At 36.5% G+C, this 25,986-nt stretch overlaps 1 long non-coding RNA gene across 1 annotated transcript in view; it reads left to right on the top strand.

Annotated features, from left to right (window-relative positions):
- The window catches only part of LOC149577915 (uncharacterized), a 95,054-nt gene extending 69,852 nt beyond the window's left edge, over positions 1–25,202 (top strand). Inside the window, exon 2 of the long non-coding RNA XR_016364022.1 lies at positions 24,724–25,202. This is a non-coding gene — a long non-coding RNA (uncharacterized LOC149577915). The remainder of the gene's footprint in view (positions 1–24,723) is intronic.
- Positions 25,203–25,986: the final 784 nt, after the last annotated feature.

Below are 25,986 nucleotides of genomic sequence, written 5' to 3'. Positions count from 1 at the left end.
ATGAGACGAGAGCACTTTGTGGACAATGCCACCTCATCACCTTGGGAAATGTGTTCCTTACGCTCATCCTTTTACACCTATGTTCCCCCTAGTTTTCGGAATGGGGACTCCGGGGGACGGGTTTCCGAGATGGCAAATGTTTTTGGCGATTTTGGGGATGGGGGAACGACAAACGGGGGCAGTTATATAGATAGGGAAAGTTTAAAATATACATGTCATTCATATGAAACTAAGCACAAAGCATGTCATTTAAACATTATAGAACCTTAACATAGACCATTTGAATGACATCTAGGAAATATTAGTCGATTTTAGTACTTAATTGTCAATATGCATATCAATATGTGAACAAAAATATTTAAATATAAGTTTAGGATTGAACAACATCATAAAATCTAAAAATCTAAATATGCCCAAAGGCTAGATGACTGCCATAAAGTTCAACATAAAAAACAAAATATAGAAAAATGAAGCATATTGCTGCTCCTATTCTGCCCCTACCACCATGTATGAAGCAACATTTTTATGTATTTTTTGTTACTTTTTTTTTGCATGGAAAAAATTGGGGACGACTGACCATCCCCGTTATGGTCGAGGGACATCTGGACGTCCCCTTTCCGTATTGGGAACAGCAAGCCATCCCCCTTTTTTTCCCCATGCATCCCTAATTACCCAAAATGTCTCCTCCCTTTTTTGCACTTTTAGGGATGGCGAGGAGATGTCCCATACCCGTCCCCTCGTGCCAGGGATGTCCCATCTTAGAAACCAGGGTTTTTTTGCTAGGGTTGCCTCACTGGGGTACGTCGCTTTACACATTGAATAAATCTAGACATAATCTTATCAAATTGCCTCCATTTGACAATTGGCATGTTTTTATTGATTGATTATATGGTTGCCACCTCAACATTATTTTGCTTGTAAGGCAAACCAGCACTTGTAAATAATTGTGAACTTTTAAATGATAATTTTAGAAGACTTAGAAAACTATCACAAACTTGCTATTTTTAGTTCCCAATAACAAAAGATTAATGCAAATTGAAATCTCATCTCTTATCTTCAAATCGATTTGCAACCAATAATAGTCATCTTTAAAATTTATGATTTTTCTTGTTTAAAATTGATGCTAATTACTTAAATTAAGAGTCTTCTTGAGTAAATCAATTTGAATGTCTCTTTACAACTTCAAGATGATTGGAAAATATTTAATTTATTATTTAGTTTCCATTAATTTCACTTGCCCATTTGTTAGAAATGATGCTATTTGGATAAACTCATATTTAGAATCAATCCATATTTTGCAAAAATCAAGGTAAATTTAATGTCATCTTGATTTAAAACCCATTTTCATTTTGTAAAATTGGGGTAAATTATAATCTCATCCTAATTTAAAAACCATTTTTATTTATTATTATTTAATTTTCTTTAATTTTCATTATTCTCTCTCTTCTCAATTTTTTTAATAGATGCAACTTGGGTCTTACCTTGCTTAGAAATTAATTTCCATCCCAATTAATGTCATCAAAATCGATCTCCCCTTGCTTAATATTATTAAATATTTAATCCAAAGCTCAATGCAAGGTTTAATTACGTAAATGCTTATCTTCTAATTGTAAATTTTAATTTTCATGGTCATACCTTATCTCTTTCTTTCTTTTTCAATCATGAGATGAGAAGATGCTTCCTCTATCTTAAATTTGAGATGAGACGCGTTTGGATGGCAATAAAGAAGAGGCTTAGCTCAAAATCAAGGGCGACAAAGAGAAGTCTCAGCTCATTTCAAAGGGGACGACTAAAAGTCACAGATCATTTCAAAGGGAACATAGACAAGTCTTAGCTCTAAAATCAAGGGAATGAAGAAGAGTCAACTCATTTCAAAGGGAACATAGATAAGTCTCAACTCCAAAATCATACTTATCTTGATTCAACAACATTAAAGAAAAGTTTTTATTTTTGTTTCATTCGATCTTTGAATCGACATTTAAAATATATTGATTTTTCTCAAATAGACTAACACTTTTCTCTATAAGTACTAAATCTAGACTATGGACTTAAATTTTTTGAGCCTTGGTATGGAAACTTACCAAGTGATAGCATCCAAATCCAGATTCATGCACTTTAGTCCATTACGGGTTAGGTGCATCTAAGTCGACTCATTCTTCAATAGGCACGCGAGCAATTCCTGCTTGATTCAGTTTTTGTACGTAGCCCAAGTTCAAAAGTTTTCCCCACCTCTTAGACTTAGCTAAATTTTCCTAATTTTCAAACTCTATACAATCTCTTACATCTTGAATTACTACTAATTCTACTCTACCATCCAAGTCTACTAGCAAAAAGAGTAGGTCTCCATTTACAATGGGGCGATGGTGTGAAAACCTCACAACAGTAACATTTTCTTCCAGAGACTTCATTAAAAGGCACTTGTGTTGCATAGAGCAAGGTGAATTGATCATACCAGTGTAGTCTTGTTCCCAAGTTCCACCTCAGTCACCAGCTAAATTGGTAGAGGAAAGTTTTCTTGATAAGTAGCTTGATTGGTGATCTATGTCGAGCATTGTCTTTAGAGTAACTCCTCCAGTTCTTGAAACTTTCTCTCATTCTTGATAATGTTTTCCCTTTCTTCCTATGTATCAACTATCCCCTTGAAGGCATTTCTTATTTTGTCTTACATTCCCACATGCATGCTTTCACATTTACTTTCTTTCCATAAGGGTTCATCAACTTGCAATGATGCACTTGGTTACCTTCTTGAGTTATATGAAATTGATCTTTATTACCACCTACTTGTACAACTTGATCTTGCTTTGACTCAACTTCACCATTTTCTCTTTTCGTACATCTTCCTTGGAATTACATTTTCTATTTTCGAGAGCTAAAAAATCTTCGAATTCTAATGTTTTAGGGACTCTTTTGCACTTCATGTCTCTTACAGCAATTGGATAGCAACAAATTTTGAATCGAAGTGTGATTTTCCAATTCAATCCCTTGTCTTACACCTTTGAGGACAAGATTCTTGAAAACTTCAAATGTACTTTTGTTTCCTCAGAGGATGAATCTTGACTTCCTAGGATCTTTGTATAGCTTAGAAGTTCTTGCCAACCTCAAGACTTCCTCTACCTTTAGCCTATAAAGACCAAGGATTGTTTCCATAAATAAAATCTCACTGTTCTCACCATACCCTATAATCATCAACTTTAGCCTTGGTATACTGTCCCCACCTTATTTAGTTTTGAATACCCCTCCATGGTAACATGTGTGAAAAGTCAGTGGCCATATATCCACTCAATTTTCTTGAACAAGCTTGACCCAAAAGCATGCCATACCCATTTGGAAGGTCCACTATTGAAATATCAATGAATTGCTTAATTCTCGGATCAGATGCTAACTGCATGTGAGTGTTGTTATGTTCTTCAACCCCAAGAACTTTGATCTTGTCTAGCTGTGTCATTGTCCTGTTTTTTTGGTAGGCACCAAGACTAATCTCCTACATATAGCCAATGGCATTAAGTTGTCGGGCTATTGAATTGTCATGCCCAAACTACGAGAGCAAAAACACACATTTTTTTTTTTGAATAATAATTAATAATTAAACATGCTCTAAGTTGAAATGATAGATAAAAGTTTTAGTACAGGTTCTCTACATTAACTTTCAACAATAAGAAACAATTATTTAAATGACAATGTAATGTATTTGAGTGTAGATTCATTGAAAGTATATAATCAGCATCAACTATAAAACTCTTTGACAATTATCAATTTTCAAATTTATCGATATTAAAAGTCACTTTAAGGAAAAACAACTTAACTAGAATTTAAACTGAACATATGTATATCAAATTTATTAACTTAATCATTCCGACTATTTAACATATAAATCAACTATCATAAACTTACTAATTTAAATTTAATCCACTAACAACTAAATAAATTCTAACCAATTATGAAATTAAAGCTTCTTAAAAAAAATATTAAACAACTAAAACAAATCTAAAAAAAAACTTATCTAAATCTAATATCTATACTTTAAATAAATTAAAACTGACTTCCCTTAAATTAATTTTCATGACATGAATTAAAATAACTTAACACCAACTAACTTATATATCTAAATTAACATCTAACAAAACTTATTTTTAGCATCCAAAAATAATTAAATAAACAAACTAATTTTTACACTCTAATTACAACTAAACAAGTATTAGCATTCTAACTACTAACTTAAATCTAAAACTAACTTTAATATTAATATTAATAAAATAAACTAATCATAACTAAACACAATTCTTAACACCTACACTAACTTCTAACTCTAACAACTAGCAAATTTAAAACAAATTAACTATAAAAAACAAAGTTAATATAAAACTAACATAAACAAAAATACAAACAAACCTAACCTAATCTACCTACTCTACCTCCTGGGCAGGGCTTACCAAGCGCTGTCCTTGGGACAGCGCTCTGCCCAACCCTCCAACATGCAGGACAAGTGGGGGTCCACTGACACCCCCCTCCCATCAGCATGTGAGGAGGCGCCCAGACTTATTGAGGGCAAAAAGCAACATTAAAACAAAATTTAATCTCCTTCCAAGGGTCTGCGCTAACTAGGGAAGGGTAAAGAGTGACGTCATCACAATGATGACATTGACTTGCACGAAACTTTAAACACATTTTTAATTCCTTCCTCTATAGTAACGTCCAAGAAGGAGATAGCGCATTTATGATAAAAAGATTTATGGGTAGCAAATTTGATATTTAGGATATTAGAGATTATTATTAAGTTAGTTTAGTTATTTATATTTAATTTATTGATGATTAATTTCAAATTTAAATCCAAAAACAAGGAATTACGGAGAATATTCTTTGTTGCACAAATAGACTTATTTCTCCTTCCACGCAAAATCCAAAGAGCATTTTGCTCTTGAAAAAAATTTCTTTTTGAAGTTTTATTTTTCTAAGTATGGGTTTTAAAACGATGTATTTTTTTTTTGGATAGATTTAAAACATGGGTTTAAACATTGAGACACCATAATGCAATATTAATAGATTCCTCAACCAACTTGAATTGAACTAAAAACCGTAATGATTTTTCTTTCCTCAACCTAGTTTTTTTTTATAATTAACATATAAGAAAAAAAAACTTAAAAATTTTGCTCAATCAAACTGAATCTACATCGATGATATAATTTTCGTTTTCAACATAGAAGGGAACTTGAAATTTTTGCTAAATTTAAACCATCATCATTACATCTTATTTTGATATGCATCCATCTAATTAAAATTTACAATTAAATTACATGACAAGCAATTATACTCAAACACCAATTTTATTGGCAAACCTGATTCAAGGCTCAGCCGGGAAAGAATTAGGAAGAAAACCCGGCTTCGTTGCCAATTACAACAAGGTTTAAAATACAATTTACAATAGGATCTCAATCCCAAATTTCAACAATTTAATCAAATTTTCTTCATGACCCTAATCAAGGGATTTATAATGTTTTCTACAACTCATTTTTAGAACTATGGAGGAAACAAAATCTGATCAGGTGACCAAAAGCATGAACAAGAACAATTCAAAACATGCATATTTATACAAGGTTTTCACAATAAGATCTACAATAAATCAACACTAGGGAAAGGTGGATTCTTCCAACTAGGAGAAGTCGAGCACAACACCAAATCAGATGCCCAATCGGGGCTATTAACCAAGAACTTCCGTTCTTCCATTTAAAAATGCCATACTCATACGAGGTTTGTGCTGACGGGTAGGGGCCCATAACACCCTACCCTTTCTCCCTCTTCTCATCCTGAGAAGAGACTCTACACTGGTTGGAGTCCAACTAAACAGACCTTTCCCAAAATTGGTCACTTCTGCCCTCTCCAAGGGTGAGTAATACCAAAACACCCATGCAAGGAAAATCTCAAAATTGCAAACATAAACATGAAAGGAAAACAACCAAAATAACATGGTTTTCAAATCTTCCCAACATACCCACAAACATACAAACATTGAAACAACAACAAGGTAGCATAAGCATGAAACAAGAATAAAATCTGAACAAGGGAGATGAGAAATCCAACCTTCACAAAGAGGTAATGGCAATGAACAAGTTTGAGTAGAGTTTCCTTCTCCTTGCTTCAATCTTCAAGAACTCCTCTCTAAATGTAGAGATTGGGTAACAACCTCCACACGTCCAAGAAGGGCCTCTAAATAGGCCTCCAACTCAACCACCCAAGGGCTCAATAACTACTCCACCCACTTGCAATTCTAGAAACTCCTAACTCAACCTACACTATGATTAAACCCTAAGTGGAGATGAGGTGAAGTAACTCAAGATAATCATGGTCAATTTTCGCACAAAGGCAAAAAGAGACTTTTTGAGTGACCTCAAAAGTCAAAAAAAGGGGCTTAGGGGTTGGAAAAGACCCCTAACCCATACCCATACCCTTTGGGTAGAATAATTTCATGTTTTAAGCCTTAGGAAAAAAGTTTAGAGCCAAAAAAAAATCTAGGAATAAAATAGGACCAACTAACAACTCTAACAAAATAGATTAAGCACTAATCCTGATTAATGGTGACTAAACTCGATTAAGAACCCAAGTAGCAAACTGACACTAACTTAAACCGACTTAGGTCCATGGGTTACACAACTAATCCTAACTAGCACGCTAAAGAGCACAACCAATTCACGAGTGTCAAGCGACACTAAAGAACATAGTTATGAACATTAACATTTACTGAACACAGAAATAAAATACATACATCTCACAGTACAATACTTGAATTACGAACAACAAGGTTTCCACAAAAGGCACATAGAGATCAGTTCTGTTCCTTCGTAGGGTTTCTCGGCTAAATATCTGCACAATCATTGCACACATCAGTAGTCCCGTAAAATTACATGTACATAAATGTATACGTATCAAAAATTCACATAAATTAAAACATACATCAATAAGGGTTTCTTCATCCTGCTTAATTCTTAATCATTTAAAATCTCTTAAATCAAAGTCTCAATCCTACATTTACTGATTTCATCAACATACATATACATGAAACATTAAATGACAATCATCAAATATATCTGAAAGTAACATCACACAACATGAAATAATAAAGTATGTTCTAAGCATCAGATAATGTCTCGACATCTCGAGTCGTGAATATCAAATAATAGTAATGCATCACTATGCTACGATGGGTCGGGGCGAGGCCTCACATGAATATACCAAATAGTTGTGTGAAAGTTTTCAAACGTTCTCAAAGAGAGAAGAAATAGGGCTGGCTCATCTTTTCCTTCATATAAGACAACTGAATTTTCTTTACGAGTGTCCGATTTCATCTCCATCTGCTCAATTTTATTTGTACTTGTTGGATTTCCATTTTTGACTGTATTTTGACTAGTGCTTGCATCTTTACCATTTGATATATTCTTGGTCTCATTTAATGAATTTTGTACGACATAGATTGGAGTTGGCGAGCACTAAGCAATGTTACGTACATCTTGCTCAACATATTGCACACTGTGAACAACATTTGTATTTTGAACTGCATTGGATGTTCTATGGATATTCGATCTATTATGCATGGTGTTTGATGCACTTGAGTAATACTTCCTTGAATAGTATTATAATTCAAATTGCAAAGGATAGTTGTTCCCTTGATAATTCCCTCGATGATTTCCTTGTTAACTTTCCTTGGCCTTGATAACTCCTATGCATACTCTGTAGCTGATTGTTTTGATTCCTCAAACATGTAACTTCTGCTGACAACTATTTCATTTGCTCAATAATTTCCTTCATCTCATCCTTTTCTTCTTGAGACCTTGTAGATGCTGTTGCACCTTGAAGATATATAGGTTGTGGTGGAGGTTCTTGAGGAATAGGAATTCTTGGATGAAGCACCAACTGATTCAACGGGACTTGGGAGTCAGGTTAAGGAACATGATTCACAACTGCATGGCATGTCGAACGCTGGTTGAAACCATAGATTTGATTTGATGGAACTGGACAATCATTTGGTGCCATATGGAATGATGGTCCTGACACATTTTGACCCAAGCTTGTCCTTCACTTCAATAGCCTTAGCATAAGCTTCATTTAAATCCATTTGAGAAGGATGAGATTATCTTACAAACATGGAAGTGAGATGATCCAAGGCATTATAATAGATTTCCTTTTCTGCTGTATTATTGCAATGTAGGGAGCTGGTAACCTTGTGTACGCCTTATGAAATTGATCATTAAAAGAAGTAACTAGTTCACTTTCTTGTTCTCTGACTCGAACAAATTGTGAATATAATCTGTATGGTGAAACTGGCATACCGAACTTGTTTACAAATGCCTTCTCAACACTTCCCAAGAGTCTATAGAAGATGTAGGTAAATGTATAAACCAATGAAGAGCTTCATCTCCCAAGGAATGAGTGAAGAGCTGACATGCCACATCTCTATAACTAATATATCCATTGCATGACGCATCCTCAAAATTCTTGCTGTGTTCCTCAGCTGTTCTGTTTGGATCATTGATTTGAAAATTAGAACAAAACTTATTTGGGTTCTTAGGCATGTCATGATAATCATTGAAAGTCAATGGAGAGGAGTTGTTAACCAACCAAGGTCCACTGTGATGGTGCTTGATTTTTTATGAAATAAAATTTCCATGATTCTTAAATCTTTCTCGAACCGTTAAAAGGATATATTCATGACACAAGACAGGATACATTGTTCTATATGTATGGTGGAATGAGCATAGAATCCAGACTTTGAAAAGTTGCAGCAGACATTTGGAAGAAATATTGTGTACCCAGCAAAGCACAGTAAAATCACTATAGAAGACTTTAATGACACATTGATGGCATTTGACAAGCATACTAATGATCAGGCATTATGAAAGTTCAGTTATATGTCTGATCAGAATAAGGCATTTATGAGCAGAGGAAGCAGTTCCAGTAGAAGATAACAATGATACACTCGAGTCCCAACGTAAATACACAGGATTAATCTTCAATGCCAGAATGTAATTCATGTTTCCAAAGATTTGATAGCCTGGTTTGAACTCAGAGTTTTGAGAAGGAATGAACCAATACCCGTGAGTTCTGATATATGAACTAGTTAGTTTGGCACAGAATGCTATTGAAGGCGGCATTGATTTTGGAGAGGACCTAAAGTTACCTGGAGCTTTCCTCCACACAGTTCATGGTCTTGCACAAGGTGTTCAAAACTTTGAATTGTGTTCATCAATATCTAATTATTCTTTTGTTTTTTGTTTGCAGACATTGGAGCATGGATATTATCAACAACACCATAAACAACCACTCGCATTGAAGGGTAACCCAGAAGTGTTTTGATACATATGAGAAATCGTTACTGTAACTGTGGAAAAGTGAGTCTCTTGGCACCACCCGTTATGAATCAAAAGTGTTCCCGTAACAAATAATGAAGGATTTCAAGAATCAACTGAAACTTCAGGAACACCAGACACATTACACAGTATTGCTAGTACTGGAAAGAGAATTTGGAGCCAATGGGGATCTAAAACGAAAAGAAAATGAATAAGCCCGATAGGTTGGAGCGCCACCATGGAAACAGATAGGAAGAAATCAATGAAACATTTCCAGCATCTAAAACGCATGCAACCAGCATTGGAGATGATCTCAAAACCACCGTGAACTGGAGAAGGATAGAAAGGTAGGAGCCGAAGATAAAATATTGCGCCCAAAATAAATAAGTATGACTTGTGCGAGAGTCCCCATACTTTTCTGAAATAATCAATGGTTTGATATATTTACGTTTTAGTTTGTTATATTATGTTATGGGATTATCAAGCAGTTCCATTATGAACTGGTGCGATTTTTTAAAAGGGAACCGATACCCCTTGTTATTTTATAAATATAAGATGTAAAGTCACACAATGGACATTATTCATATCCATATACAAATTTTTACATACCCAAGTCATATATGCTCTATGATATATTTTATTCTTTTATTGGTAAAGAAATGAAGTTTTGAACTAAGCTTGTGGATTGTGGATTATTGAATATATTTACATGCGATTCTAGAGTCAAATTGCATTGGATGGATCATCTGTAAGGAGTGTCTCCAGTGTAATTTTATTTCTGGCGTGATCGGTAAGAAATATTTATTTTATTTTATTTGCACGAAGCTTTAGAGTTAAAATATTATATAGTTTTGTTCTTTATAATTATTATTTAAATTTCATAAATAATTTATATGATAGATAAGTTGACAGGATCAATTATAGCATTTTAAAATTGAACATCATAGATATTGAGGAATATTTAATTGTTTCCAAATTTGTGTCTAGTTCGTCTCCCAATCACAGGTTTTAAAATACATTCTAGACTATTTTAAAATTGCGTCCATATATTTGATGTGTCGCATCTTGATTACTAAATTGTTTATAATTGATGTGCGTAGAATTTTATAAAGTTGTATGTTTTAAACTTATAATACTGACTCTATCACCCTTTGGCACTGGTCTTTATATTTTTCATAATTCGCAATCCATATGCTGATAATTATTTCATATCTTTCCTTTGAAGAATTAATATTTTCATTTGTTGCAATCATTTACAATAATTACTTTTATTTAAAACACTCGTATATTCATTATTCTTAATTCCTAATCTGCAAATTTAAAGCTTTGCCATTCGGAAAATATTTGTTCTATCGGTATTCTAACCAATCTGCTGTAAGGATGTTGGATTCAAGTGATTTATTTAGGATCAAGTATACCCGCCTTGGCCTTGCAGAGCCAGAAGCATAGGGAACTCAAATGCCACTATTCAATTCCGTCAAGTTGGCCATAACCGGTTGGATATCCCAACATCGAGTTGGCAAGACTCGTAGGATTCCAATCTACGGTTTTGAGAACTAGCACACCGTTGGGAGCTGCCATTGTTGTTTGAACTGAAATCTTTTGAACTGGAGATACTTGAACTTGAATTGCTTGAGAGAGTATCTTATAAAGAGGTATTGCTAGATCTTTATGGAACCCTTGGTGAACGATCTTGAATATTTTCATAATGTGGGGTGTGAGAGATCTCACCCCCAACTTTAGATACTCTGCTTGAAGTTTAACCAAGCTCTTAGCTTTTCCAACCCTCAATTTCTATATATTTATCTCCACATCTTGCATTGTAAAAAGCTTTGCCTTGATGTTGACCAAACGAGGGGAGAAAACCAATTTCTCGTTTATAAAGTTGTCGTGCATAATCAAACTATTGAGTAGCTGCAATATAAATTTCAAATTGGTTCTTTCTAGTCTGAAATTCCTTCCAAAACAACTTGGGGTATTCTTTCTAGATAAATTATTTCTTCATGTCTTGCATTCATGAAATCAACTTTTCTGTTTCTCACTGTTTACTGCATAGGGTTAGAAGTTAACACATGTATAACACAATTCAATTCAGAACATGTACTTTATTCATGTATGCATTTGCTGATTACAATCCGATCATAATGACTACAATGATCTATGATGATTCCAAAATCCATCTCGGATGTGTACATATACCTTTCCGAAGGGGTGACTAAAGCGTCACGTGCCCGTTCGGATACTACTCTACCCATCGGCTACATTATACATTTACCGACAACATCATCCCCCCCAAAAGAAAAGTTGTCTCCGGACGACAATACAACAAAATTCATTAACAAAATTTCACTAACAAAATACACCAATGCATAAGTACTAGACAAAGGGATGCATCCCTGGCGTAGTGGCCATCTGCGTTCGCAACTCGTTCACCTCTGCCCTTAGTTTGTAGACCTGTTCTTTTTTGATGTTCAACTCTGCTTCCGCTTCCAACTGGAGCTCTAGGGCTGACTGCATCATCTCTCCGACCTCTCCCAATTCCTTCTCCTTCTCTGCTGCCATCTTTTCTTTTTCCATTAACAGGGCTACCCTCTTGGATTGCCAGGCTGCCCTCTCAGATTCCCAGGCTGCCCTCTCCGAGGCTAACCTAATAGCTGACTCCTCTCAAGCTCTCTCATCTGCTACCTGATCTGCTTGACTCCTCCGAAGAGTGTAGTACGTCTCCCTATGTAACTTCACTATCTCCTGAATCAATATCTCAATCCAACTCTCCATCTTAGGTTCCTTCGTCATGGACCAGTCCTGCCACATCTCCGTGGTCTCCACATTGGGCCATCCCCTCTCCTCAAAACAAACTGTAAAGGTAGCTGGACATCTCGTTTGCATGAAGGATATGACTCTCTCCAGCTCCTTCCCCATTGACTCCAATGCCTGCGTCTTTGTCGAATCTAAAACTTGACGAGTTCGAGACGCTAGAGCTGTGACATCATCAAGAAAGATTGCCTCTGTCATCACTGTCTCGTGCGCTAGTGGGTGTTCCTGCTGTGTACCCATAGCCTTCTCCACTGCATCTGCCATATGCTCAACAACGCTATACGGTACTCCCTCATTCTGTGCCTGTGCAACCTCTTGTAGTGGGTTCTTCGAAATTGCTTCCTGCATGGGTGTCGGCAAGGGTGTCGGCAAGTATGTCACTCAAGGTGCCGGAGTTCGGTGGAACTTTGTACTCGGAAAAGCACTCACCCTCTGGGTTCGGTCCTCTCTCTCGCTCAACCATCCCTATAATTGGGACTGCCCCACCAACCCATTTTGCAAGAACACAGTGCCTCATCACTTATAGAACTTCCTCCTTGGATCCTAACTGTAAAGTCTGTGCCAAAAATACAAAAGATATATCCATATTGGTCCTAAATTTGTAGTTGGTTTTCATAAACTCCTCTCCAAGAATAATGTCCACCCTCCAAAAAACAAGGATCATCAATCTTAAAAATCCCTCTCATCTGCTTGCTGCTAACTTCCCCTCTAAATGTGTGCAGTTGGTTGAGTGTATGTAGTGCAAAAATCACCTCCATTCCATTCTCTTGTCTCCTCCCTTCAATCAGACCAACTCACATTGGCTTGCTTCGAAATACCATGTAACTACTTGCTGTCCTGCCTTCAATTCCACACGAGCATGCTTCTTTCTTTCTAGAGTCTTCCTGCTCTTTCCCAAAGGCATTATTGATCACCTGTGTCACCTTTTGCAGTTCAATCAATGATGGATTCAAAATGTTACTCCATTGATCACATGGCTTCCATCCTTTTAGGTATATCAATACCATACTTATACATCATAGCCAGTTACAATCCATAACATATCCTTATTGGGGGAACCAACATTTAAATTTGTAACAAAACTAGCCTCCATTTTTCCTTAGTTTGCTATCATATCACTATGTGGCTTTCAAGACCATCCCCAATACCATCCCGTTGCTTTCAATTCTAGCCCTGCTTAGATCCATGAATCAAAATCTCCTCCATCAAGCTTTGTAAAATGTTCCACCATTTCCTCTTCCGCCTGATCCTTAAAAGTCTATGACATTGTATCAACAACCTCATTGGCTTCCTCCTTTTATTATATCATTGATTTTAATCTGCAAATCCCCTTCCAAGTGAAGCTTCATTGCTCTTAATTCTATGGCCATCTTGATAGCTAAGAGGGTTGGTTGAGCCTCAGCCGCATTGTTTGTCCTTTCCAATAATCTTTTTGCACCTAGCTTCTGCATGTTTTCTCTGCAATTCCTTACTACAAATCCAGCCCCCGATGGGCCAGGGTTTCCTTTTGATGCACCATCAAAATTAAATTTGTTTTCCATCCAATGTCCGGTGGTTTCCGAGGTTCCTGCCTAAACTTTTGAGTAGGAGTTATAACCCTCAAAGGCCCACTAACATGCATGTAATAATAATACTAATAACAATATTATAATGAGTAATATTAGAATTAAAATACTAAATAAATATTAAATTAATAATAGAATATAAAATATTATTATAGATATTCATATGTTTTCATAATAATCAAATATATATACATATATAATACAGTAAATAAACATCATTATAAGAAACTAGGTAATCAATTACAACTCTTGGGAGAGTTGCTTCTCACCTTTTCCCCCGCATAGGTGCATAGTTGGGAACGAACTCGGTCAATAGTGGAGGGAGGAGGAATAAAAGCTACAGTGAGCACAACAATATGCAATCAACATTATAGCAGATACGATAACAAATGGTTAAGAGAAGTCAATTATGCAATAGACAAAGATAACTCTTTTAATTGTACTGTTATGTTCTCCAGAGACAAGAGATCGAATAGGTTTAGAATGGAGGAGGAGGTCATTAAATACCATTGACTATAGATAAGCAAAAAGAAGCAAGCAATATTGGAAGGCTTCATTCGCAAAAGGCTTGTGAGCACTCGTGGACAGGGATTCCTCCTAACGGAAGATACTTATTGAAGCTTTCATGGAATAGTATATGCCATAGGCTACATGAACCCACAGATTAAATTCAGGAAGAGCAACATATATATCTTGCTATGGACCGAACAGATTAGAATCAGATCAGATCAGATCTATATATTATCCAAGGAAGATATTGAATCAGATTTCATGATCTACATTTCAATTGCTATCAAGAAGACACTCGATTGGCATCTAATTGTCAGTATATATTTAGGTTAGTGATCAGGAATAGCACCAAGAGACATTACCATTAAAATAAATATCAGAACCAATCACCATGAAGTGGGTGGTCTGATCATACCAAAACATCAGCCTCGTTTCTTTTAAAGTGCTATTAGGAACCGCAATCACTATTTCATTGCCATATGTGATAAGAAGGAGATCTTTAACATAGTTTGCAATGTTATATCTGAAACAGCGAGATATTAAGACGATAAGGTTCACATATAAATCAGTTATACCTTACTTCATTGTATCAATATAATCCTTGAATACAACATCATGCAAGATTTATAATTCAGATTCATCTCATAGTGCATTCCACATATGGCAGCTCAAGTAATAGATGATTAATTGAATCAAAGATAATCATTATTATGCAAGAGTTGTGAACTGTATAATTCTTGCAAGGCATCAATTCCCATCTCATTAATTGGCATAAGTAACGAAGAATATAGGACATCAATAAAATAGAAATCCAAAGATCATTATACATGTTGCTATTGTAACAAAGATGGTCGTATTGAAATTTATTGTTTTCAAAGGGCTAAGGACTTGCCAAACCAGAAGCTCAAGCCAAAGGCACTGATCACATCTAAAATTGTTGGAGAGTTTGATTTTGACGATGGTGGTCGTGACGTTCCTCAATATTAAATGAAAAATTCGCATTTTAATTTCTTTTTTCCTGAGTGAGTCTCATTTGTAAAAGTTGTTTTCAAAAGTCAAAGTCTGTGATTAATCCTTGATGGATAAGATAGGACAAAAGAGATGGTGTACTGATTCTCAATCCAAACATTAAGTTGTGGTATAAACCACTAGGAAGGTATGAGGGTGGCAAGTGTACTCGTATTCTCGCTTGATGCTGAGATAGCACATGTATAGTTTAATAAATAATGAGCTGTCTTGATTTGGTAGGAAGTTTGAGGGAGCCCTGATAGGCTTGGCAGATTTAAGTATGGATTTATTATAAAGCTCTTTAACACATGATGCAACTCTTGGATTCCAGGAAGGTCCATAACAAGAGGTTGCTTAGTAAAGCGTCTATAAATTTTATGGATCTATAGAGGCAAACTATCTACAGGTTTTTAGGATGAATTCATAGAAGTGAACATTTGCATGTCCAAGTTGATCAGAGCATTAAGTAGGTGTTCAAATTGTTGCAACTGGTAATGACCAAATCTATTAGGTAGGGTGTTGGTATAATTATTAACATTCACATTGTTTATTATAGGTTTGCGGACTATTATACTATTATTATATGTTTGTTGAGTTGCTTAGTCAAATATCCTCTTCCAATATCCTAGTCTTCATACCCTGGCTTCTTTTTTTGATCATTGCTCGTGGATTTTGACCTGAAGCTAGACAGTCTACAATCCTCTCTTGCAGATTTAAGTATGGATCTATTATAAAGCTCATTCACTGCAACTCTTGGATTCCAGGAAGGTCCATAAGAAGAGGTCACTTAGTAAAGCGTTTATAGATTTTATGGATCTATAGAGGCAAACTATCTATGGGTTTTTAGGATGGATTCATAGAAGTGAACATTTGCATGTTCAAGTTGATCAGAGCACTAAGAAGGTGTTCAAATTTTTGTAACATGTAATGACAAAACCTATTAGATTTGTCACTAAGGTAGGCTAGTGGTATATTTATTTAAAATTCACATAGTTTATTATAGGTTTGTGGACTATTATACTATTATTATACATTTGTTGAGTTTCTTAGTCAAGTATCCACCTCCAATATCCTAGTCTTCATACCTTGGCTTCTTTTTTTGATCATTGCTCATGTATTTTGACCTGAAGCTAGACAATCTACAATCCTTACCTCCTTTCTTGTGTTTTCCACACTTTCTTTCTTCACTTGTTTGTGTGATTTCAAAGTGGATCTAGATATTTTCATATCTAGTCCTAACCTTCCCCTCAATGCTTAGAAAACTTCCATTGCCGTCTTTTGCAGAGTTTCATGTCCTTCATACTTCCTTATCTTTCCTCTTCCCACCAGCCTTGTCCATGTCTTGCTCTAGTACTTTGACCTAACCACCAAATATTTATTCCTCCATCCAAATGTCAGATCTTAATGCCCAACCACTCTCACAACTTTTCTAGGCTACCATTACTCTTTTTTCTCCTTTGTGGAGCTCTTATGGACTTTGGGGTGCCCACATTGTTGTCCACATCTGACATCTAATCCTAGATATTGCCCCTCACCCCCCTCATGTTATGCATGAAACCCCACATCCTATTCTCATGCCCTGCTATACTCCCTATTTACTCCTAATGTTTCCAAACCTACTTAGAGCAGCCAGTGGATGGTGACCATGTTGCCATTGCTGAGGTAGGTGAACTTGTAGTTCCAATGGATCTTTGCATTAACCTTGGTCTTTTATCTAGTGGATTTTGTGAGCCTTGTCTCAAAGTGTACTCCAAAATGGTTATGTTCACTTCTCCATGGGGTTTTCACAATAATTTAGTTGCGGTTTTCTCTTTTCTCAAGCACAACCCATGAAGTCATCAAATAGCTTGATGATGAATGTGACTAGAATGTGATATCCACAATTCTTGGTATATGGCCTTGCAATTGCATGAATTGCTGGTGACCATGATTCTTCTCTTGAGGTAGCTCATATGCATTAAACAATTTATATTCCCATATTTTCATTATTTAGTACAGTGAAAAATAGGTTGTAGAGAAAGCACAAGGAAAAAAATTGTTGTAGCCGTTGGGGGTTAAAATTTATAACAAAGTGTTGAGATAACTTGTAATGTTTTGAGTTTATCCCAAATATGCATTGAGACATATTGAGATTTTGTAATCCTTGGAGAGTAGATTAAATTTGTTGATTCGATGTTGTCAGAACATATTAGTGCATATTATATGCATTTCTAGGTATTATTTTCAACTAATTGTCTAGCTAGACGATTGTAAAATCTTTGCAAAGGTTTTGTAAGGTATCTTTATAGAGTATATTAGCAATCGATAGGTTTATCCTTGAATTATTAAGTTAAGGTATTTTAACGTTTTTCAATTTCACTCATATCTTCATTTCTATACATAGAGCCGAGCCTATGCATGGGGTTTAAAGGGGTAGTCTTTAGCAATGGCTTGATTAAGATGTTGCAAGTGGGTTCTAGTCATTCCATCCTTTTGCATTTGAAATTTCTTGATTCTATTTGCCCAACTAGATGTAGTCACTTGTTTATTGCATGCTTAACCTCCCGACAGTCCTACATACCCTAACAAACAATTTTAAACATCATATTTAGTTGTGTTAGTCAAGTTTCATTCACTGCTTGCAATCTACATATCTCTAACAACATTAAGGACTATCAGGAAAAGGCCCTTGACACTTTGTGATGTAGTGAGAATCTGAGGGTACCCCTATTGGAGGTAATCCAGATCCCTGCAAATGACCACATAGAGGAAACATAACACAAGATACACAATCTAATACCAATGCAACACTTTATTCATAAATATAGCTATACACTTGCAATATGCCCAATTGCAAGGCCTTCTGGGTTAGGGCCAAATACAATAGCAATTACAAAACAGTTATGCAATATCCCTCTAGATCCAATTCTGACACTAGCTAGTCGAGATCCATGCACTGGTAGAAACCTCCAAGGAAGATCTCAACTTGTGCTCTCAAGCACACCAAGCAATCTCCTTGTTTCCCAAGCCTCAACTACTAGCCCTTCTCAAAATTTGCTCCTATACTTTATTCTCTTTTCCAAGCTAGATGACTAATGATTCACTCTTACAAATAAACACTCCACAAGACCCCCCACTTATACCCAACTAAGCCACAAGTCGGCCTAACCCTTACAAATAAAATAAATCCTTACATAAAATACTTGCATAAGCCACAAGTCGGCTGCAACACTCATTAACTATCCACAACCCAAATTAGATGCCAGAAGTTAGCTCACAGACAACTTGGGCACCACAGGAACCAAGACCAAACCGAGTGTCAGAAACCACCATCGAGCATCAGCATTCCACCAAGCATAACCGAGCTCCATCATTGACCGTGCCAACTAGGGCAACACTACTGAAAGTCCCAGTGCAAACCGAGCCACAATATACACTAAGTTCCTCCTTTGCGGACCGAGTCCCTTCACTGACTGAGTCCTCCAACTCCAAAGCCAAAATACCCCAACATGCAAGATTGTTAGCCAACCAAGGATGCTCCTGCATAAGACACCCCAGGTTCGAAAAGATGTTCTTAATAGTTGGAAGAACATCTTCTAAGATACAACACATAAATCTCAAATTGGTTCTTAACATACATATCCTCCAAGTCCTCAACTTGTACACACTACCCCTTGACCTTTTGCTTCTTCACATCCATCCTCAGTGTTCCATAGTTTTGCTTTCCACACTAATCTTTAACCCTCTCAGAATCGTTCAACTCAACTCGACTGCCAATACTCAGGTTCCTTCTACTGAGCTCTTCATTTTGCAAAGGAATCAGGGAATGCTTCTTGCCACCATTCACAATTGTAAACACATTCTCGACACAATCATGCACAACCTTGCAATCATACTGCCAAGGTCTACCAAGCAACATGTGATAACTGTTCATGTCCACAATATCACACAACACTTGATCCTTATACTACCCAATTTGAAAATCAACAAGGCACTACTTCGCTTCCAAAATATGCTCACCTTGCAACCAGCCAATCCTATAAGGGTAAGGATGTCTTATTCTCTTCAAATCAAGTTTCTAAACCATCTCCTCAGCAATAAGGTTGTCTGTACTACCACCATCCACAATCACCTTGCTGACTTTACCACTAGACTTAGAATGAGTCCTGAACAATTTACTCCTCTGACAAGATTCCAGTGTTCTCTAACCAACCAGTACTCACCAAGCTAGTAAATTCTCTCTTTGCTCAAGTTCATTGGTAAGGTTTTCAGCCTCATTCACAACAACTCTTCTATCACCAGCCTTAGAACATTCATAAGATCTGTGTCCTACTTCATGACATTTGTAGCAAGTACCCTTAAACTCACCTCTACCTACACTTCTCTTTTGAGCAATAGGTTTTGGTTCATCTTCTACACTTGGTTTAGCTTTTTGCCGAGCTATCCTCCTCCTTCCCTGTAGAATTACCTTGACTTTTCCTCTTCAACTTCTCTTCTACCTTTAGGGCATACTAATAAGCATCCTCAACTGAATCAATCTTTAATATACCAACCTCATCTTGGATATTGAATCTCAAACCATTAGTGTACCGAGCTACCTTCTCCTTTGACAATTCTTTATGCCTAGATCGAGTAATCAACTTGTAGAACTCCTCGGTATAATATTTCATAGTCATATCTTTCTGCTTCAAATTCTACAACCTCTTGAACAACTCAAGTTCATAATCAGCAAGAATGAACTTAGCCTTCAGCTTAGTTACCATCAACCTCCATCTAGTGATCTTCATTTCACCTTCCTCCTCTTTGTCTCTTTGTAGTTCTTTCCACCAAAGAGCAACATGTCATTTCAACTTAGTTTGTGCCAACCTTACTCTGAGTGGATCCTCGATATCCTCAAGCTCAAAGTAGTCTTCCAATTCACCAATCCTATCAATCAAGTCTTTAGTAGTTAAAGTACCCAAGAAATTAGAAACCTCCATCTTATGCTTCAACATCAATTGAGATCCAGGCCTAGCAAACTAACCAGCCTTATTTCCCATACGTCTCTCTACAAGATCAATTTTGTCCTCACTACTCGATCCAATAACTTACAAAGTCTTCAGGAACCTCCATATAACCATCTTCAGTACCAACATGCTGAGGTACACCTCTCAAAGCATTCATAATTTCAACAATCATGTCACTCTTCATCAATGCCATCTTTTCTGAGAACTTTGCTTCCACAACATCATAGAGATCATCGATCACCCTAAGGTCAAATCTTCTTGGAGGCATCTTCCAAGATTTTCGCAAACCCTTTGTAACAAATCCACAAATCCAAAAGATTGATAATCGTCTCTTCAAACCTTCAACCAAGTCCTGGTGCAAACTGCCTCAACTTCGGCGCTCGGTCTACACGCTCAGGAACAATTGAGCTTTGATACCATCTGATACAACGAGAATCTGAGGGTGCCCCTATTGGAGGTAATCCAGATCCTTGCAAATAACCACACAGTGGAAACACAACACAAGATACGCAATCTGATACCAAACGCAACACTTCATTCATAAATATAATTGTTTACATGCAATATGTTTGGTTGTAAGGCCTTCTGGGTTAGGGCCAAATACAATAGCAATTACAAAACAATTCTGCAAGATCCCTCAAGATCCAATCCCAACATTAGCTAGTCCAGATCCATGCTCTGGTAGAAACCTCCAAGGAAGATCTCAACTTGTGCTTGCAAGCCCACCAAGCAATCTCCTTGTTTCCCAAGCCTCAACTACTAGACCTCAAAATTTGCTCCTACACTTCATCCTCTTCTCCAAGATGGATGACTAATGACTCACTCTTTTGAATATGAATGAATGCCTAAAGACTCCACAAGACCCCCAATTTATACCCAACTAAGCCACAAGTTGGCCTAGCCCATTACAAATTAAAATAAACCCTTATTTGCATAAGCCACCAGTCGGTTGCAACACTCATTAACTACTCACAACCCAAATTAAATGTCAAAAGTTAGCTCACAGACAACTCGGGCACCATAGAAACCAAGATCAAACCGAGTGTCAAAAACCAACATCGAGCATTAGCATTCCACCAAGCATAACCAAGCTCCATCGTTGTCTGAGCCACCTTGGGCAACACTACTGTCGAGTCCCAGTGCAAGCTGAGCCACAGTATATGCCGAGTTACTCCTTCACGGATCGAGTCTCTTCACTTACTGTTTCCTCCAACTCCAAAGCCAAAATACCCCAACTCTAGAGCTAGAATACCCCAACGTGCATGATTGTAAGCCAACCAAGGATGCTTCTGCATCACTTTGTGTGGTAGCTCATCTACTTGAAGAAGGTTGAAGATGATGTTTTATTAATCTAGTATACAAATACCGAGTGAAAACTTGAATAGGAGTACATTATGCATTGGATATAGTTTGTGGCAAAGTCCATGTCCATTTCTTGGTATTTGTTACTAAATAGCATTTCAGAAAAGCATCCTTAGCTTAACAGAGCCAAAAGTAAAAGGTCTACACCCTTTAGTAGAATGTTCCAAAGTTTCCTTGCTTGAACATATAAATGTGAAGTCTTCCTCTTTGACTTCCGCTCTTATTGCTTAGGAGAAGCGTACCTCTGGGGATTTATAGACTTACGCCTCTGTGCGCCAACACACTTGGAGGTCAACTAAACTTGGGATGTTATTCCTAGAGGTATTTTCAACAGATTCAATCACAATTGAAGTTAAACAAATTGAAAGAGCTGCATAGTACCCAATGTACTCTTGGTCCCAAAGGTTGTCACTAGACTGAAAACTAGCATGCTATATATAAAATCTCTGTTAAACTGATATGAACATTGCATGATTGCAAGACTTATGCATGCAAACCACAGCTCTTAACAATAAGATCCATTATGACAATAAAGATGCTTTGCTAGTTGAATTGCCGATTCTTGAGTTGCATTCAAATCACTGACCTATCCTAAGCTACAGGTGTAAACTGTGTTTTTTAGTGCATGTTCGGTGGATCATAAATTTCTAGAGCCGATGCTTATTTATTGGTTTACAAAGTCAATTTATTAAGAAAAACAACACATTGAAGTAAAAATAGAGACATGATATCAAACAACAGGACATGCTTAATAATTCATCTCCAAACTCCAAAAATCTGTGTGCAATAAAGAAGAGACCATTACAAACCATGCATGTAATGAATTAAAATGTTGTGACATTTTTCAAATTCTTATTACAATTACTTGATTGTATTGGCTAATTTGGCTAGAGGAAACCTTATGCTACAATTTATCACATGGAAGCTCCCTTGAAGACCTGCAAGTGGCCAAGGGGACATTCAATTATAGACACCAGTTACAGATTTACAAAACATGTTGCTTTTACAGCCAATAAAATGTGGAGTTGAAACCAAAGATTGTTCTCAACACTTGCAGTCATGTGGGAATGTGAAACCTGCTGACCATATCAATGACAGGTTAATTGGTCTATATAGTTTTTTTTTCAATTGCCTAATTTGTAATTTGCTTGATTGAGAACTAGACATTTAGGAATTTTCTTTAGGACTAGATGTCATAAATGTGGCATGTGAAACATGATAAAATGTCGCAAGATCCATTGAATGGGAGTTTTGGAGCTTGGATGAAGATCTTTGGCGTCTAAAATTACACTCCACACTCATGGAAGCATTGCCACTCTCATCTTCAGTTGTTGGTACTTCCAGAAAGTTTATGCTCCTGGGATGGAGATTGGTTTGTAGGTGAGATAATTCCTTCTAGGGTAGTTGGAGGAGTGTCATTAATGGGATCTTGGAAATTTTAGAGTGGTTCAGGTGAACAGCTGGAAATGTCAGTATTTGATGTGAGATGGGAGGGCAACATTGCCCATAACAAAAGATGCTTGGAATTCCATCAAATCTCCACTAAATGTGTGAAGCACGCAAAGGAAGTAACGTGGAGAAATGTAGGAGAAAGATGTAGAACTAGACAAGGAAATGAAATGTTTGAATGAAAATCCAGAAGGAATTGTTTGGAAGTTTGCAGGGAAAGAATGGAAAGTTGGAGGTAAGAATGTGATGAGCTCCAAAGGAACTCCACAAATAGATGAAAGGCATGACAAAGCTGGTCAGAAGCTTTGGGGGAATTCAGAGTAGGACTAGCCAGCAGAAGTGAAAGTGGAAAGGGAGGAAGCCTGAAAGTGAATCAAGATTCTGAGAAAACATAATTTGTAGGGATGTGAGAAGGATCAGGGTACCAGAGGTTGGGAGGTGGAGACAAAACGAAAGGAGTTCCATAGAAACTCACAAATTTCCAAAATGTTGAAATGGGAAATCACAGGAAATAATTGAAGGTCAGGAAGAAGGGAATGGCAAGAATCCAGAGTCTTTGCACTTCTACAAAGCACGTAAAACTTGACTTGAAGTCAAAAAGGAAGAAGGAAGAGATGCATAAGAGATCAGGAGGTTAGGACATGGAAAGGGAATAAAAGAAGTCTGGATGTTTGTCGAAATCTTGCAAATTGATGGAATGAAAGAAATGGAGGGAGGAAGTGAAACATTAGTAATCAAGGATCGGGGATACTAAGGAATTCATGCCACAAGGTAAGAGTGAAAGGATGATTGAAAGTTCAGCTCCAAAAGAAAATATAGTGTAAAATGTTGTGGGTCTGGAGGTTACAGGAAAAGCATGCCAAGATGCCAACGAGATTGAGAAAGTCCAAAGTCAGAGAAAACACATGCTAGGAAGGGAAACTCTGAAAAGCTACCCGTTTTCTGAGAAATGACCAAAAATGTCCTTGGAGTTTTTTTTGGTATTTTGCAACTTTCAGCAACCGATGGGGATGTGGAGGTTGATGGAGAACTACACTTTGGCAAATTTGGCCAGGGGAGATCCCTTCGGAGATTCTTAGATCGACTGCAACTTAAATATGATAGGAAAAGATGGGGCTAAATGCGTAAGAGGGCTGGGATTCAAGCAAATTTAATGTACTGTTGGGTTGAGCTGCGACATAGACCATGGAATGACGCACAGAGCATTCTACATAAACAAAAACTGCAATAGCTCTTTAACGTGGAACATATTAATTGTAACTTTTGGAATGAAAAATTAAAAAAATTCTCAATGTCTTTTGGCTAAATGAAGTTTGTAGCATATTTGGAGAAGTTTTCAATATGATTGCATTTGAGGTAGTGACTGTTTTCTAAATCATCGTATAATTCAAATATTGTTTTTTGATTGTGAAAAAAACTGATTACCTATGATAATAAATGTATCTCATTGCCATGATAATTTAAATTTAATATTCTCTTGTTGTTTGGGCCAAACGACAATGAGATTTATGGAAGATATATTTTATCTTTCTCATTTCAAATTAAAAGAAATCAGTGAAATACTAGTTTATGTAATCCGATAGATTGTTTTTCTAGTGGTTGACCCCTCTCTTTATAAAGAATTGTGGGAAATCAAACAGAATCATTGTCCCATTATTATGCTACTCATTCACATGCTTTGTTGTTATTCTGTAGATACACTTACATATGGACTCCTGTCAAAGTTCACTCAGCATTGTATGAATGGCCAAGGAAGCAACCATCGGTTTCTCTGAGTCTTGGTGCACCCAAAAATTTCGAACTTCCTTCTACTTTTTATCTTGTTTTCTTGTAGTTGTATCTGAAAAACTCCTTTTCAATTATCACAAGCTGTTCTTTGAACAAATTCTAGTTGCAGCGAAATGTCTTTATGTTAGCTGTGTTTTTATTTTATTTTACAGTTACTGCAGTTTTGCAGGTGGTATCATTGTACCACTATAAAATATTGCAAATTTACTATAATTGCAGCGAACGCCTCATTTTTGTGGTAGACTCTTGAACTTGACTGTTGTAGGATTGATTCACTGGTCTCAAGTACTTTTCTCATTGGGACAGGGTAGTTAGGTAACAGTAACTAGATTTGCAAAATTTTACACATTCAAGAAATAGAGATGCTGGTTTATTTTCCTTGGTCATTATTTTCTTATTCAACCAATCTTCTTGGCTGATACATAATTATATGCATGCTCTATTTGACTTTTAATTTTATCTGTTGTCACATGTAATGTAATCATGAGGGGTTTGGAGATAACACAAAGTATCCACAGATGAGCTATTTATCTCCAGTCCATTCCAGGGTAGCCATATTATTTACACTAGGTCAGAGCGAGCTATTTGCTTTAATTTTCAATTTGGGTCGCTATTGATTTTAATGCACTGCCAGTCATGTTGGTCATTCTTGTCAACCATGTACAGAACATGTGAAACATGGTGGAGATGTGAGGGCTTCTTATATAATAAGAGCCAACATGATCCCCACACTTAACTATTCTTGTCTTGGATAACCAAAATGACCTCTCCTTGCCAAGGCATTGTGTCATTGAGGCAAAAACTGCTCAATGAAAGGATCCAAGCAGCTGGTCTCCAAAATGTCTAAACGATCAAAAAGCAAGATTATGGGAGGTGTTGCAACATTGACTTGCCAATATTACCTCCAACTTCAATGTTTTTGGGTGGAATCCAAACATGATATTAACTACACCAGAAAGCATGATTGTGCATTTTTTATTTGAGAAATTCAATTTGTGACAGATAAATAAAACATGCTTTTTACACAGAATATGGAATCTTTGTGGCAAAAAACATGCTTACTTGGGGAAATCTAAAATCCTTATGTAAATGTATCTGTAATATGAAGGTATTCTCAATCCTTGTGATGCTGTATTATTTACCAAGATGATGAAACTGCATTCATATCTT

This window comes from Cupressus sempervirens, chromosome 1, assembly GCF_028749045.1.
Source record: "Cupressus sempervirens isolate cs-2001-9-10 chromosome 1, ASM2874904v1, whole genome shotgun sequence".
NCBI lineage: Eukaryota > Viridiplantae > Streptophyta > Pinopsida > Cupressales > Cupressaceae > Cupressus > Cupressus sempervirens.
This window is presented reverse-complemented; position numbering and strand designations above follow the sequence as displayed.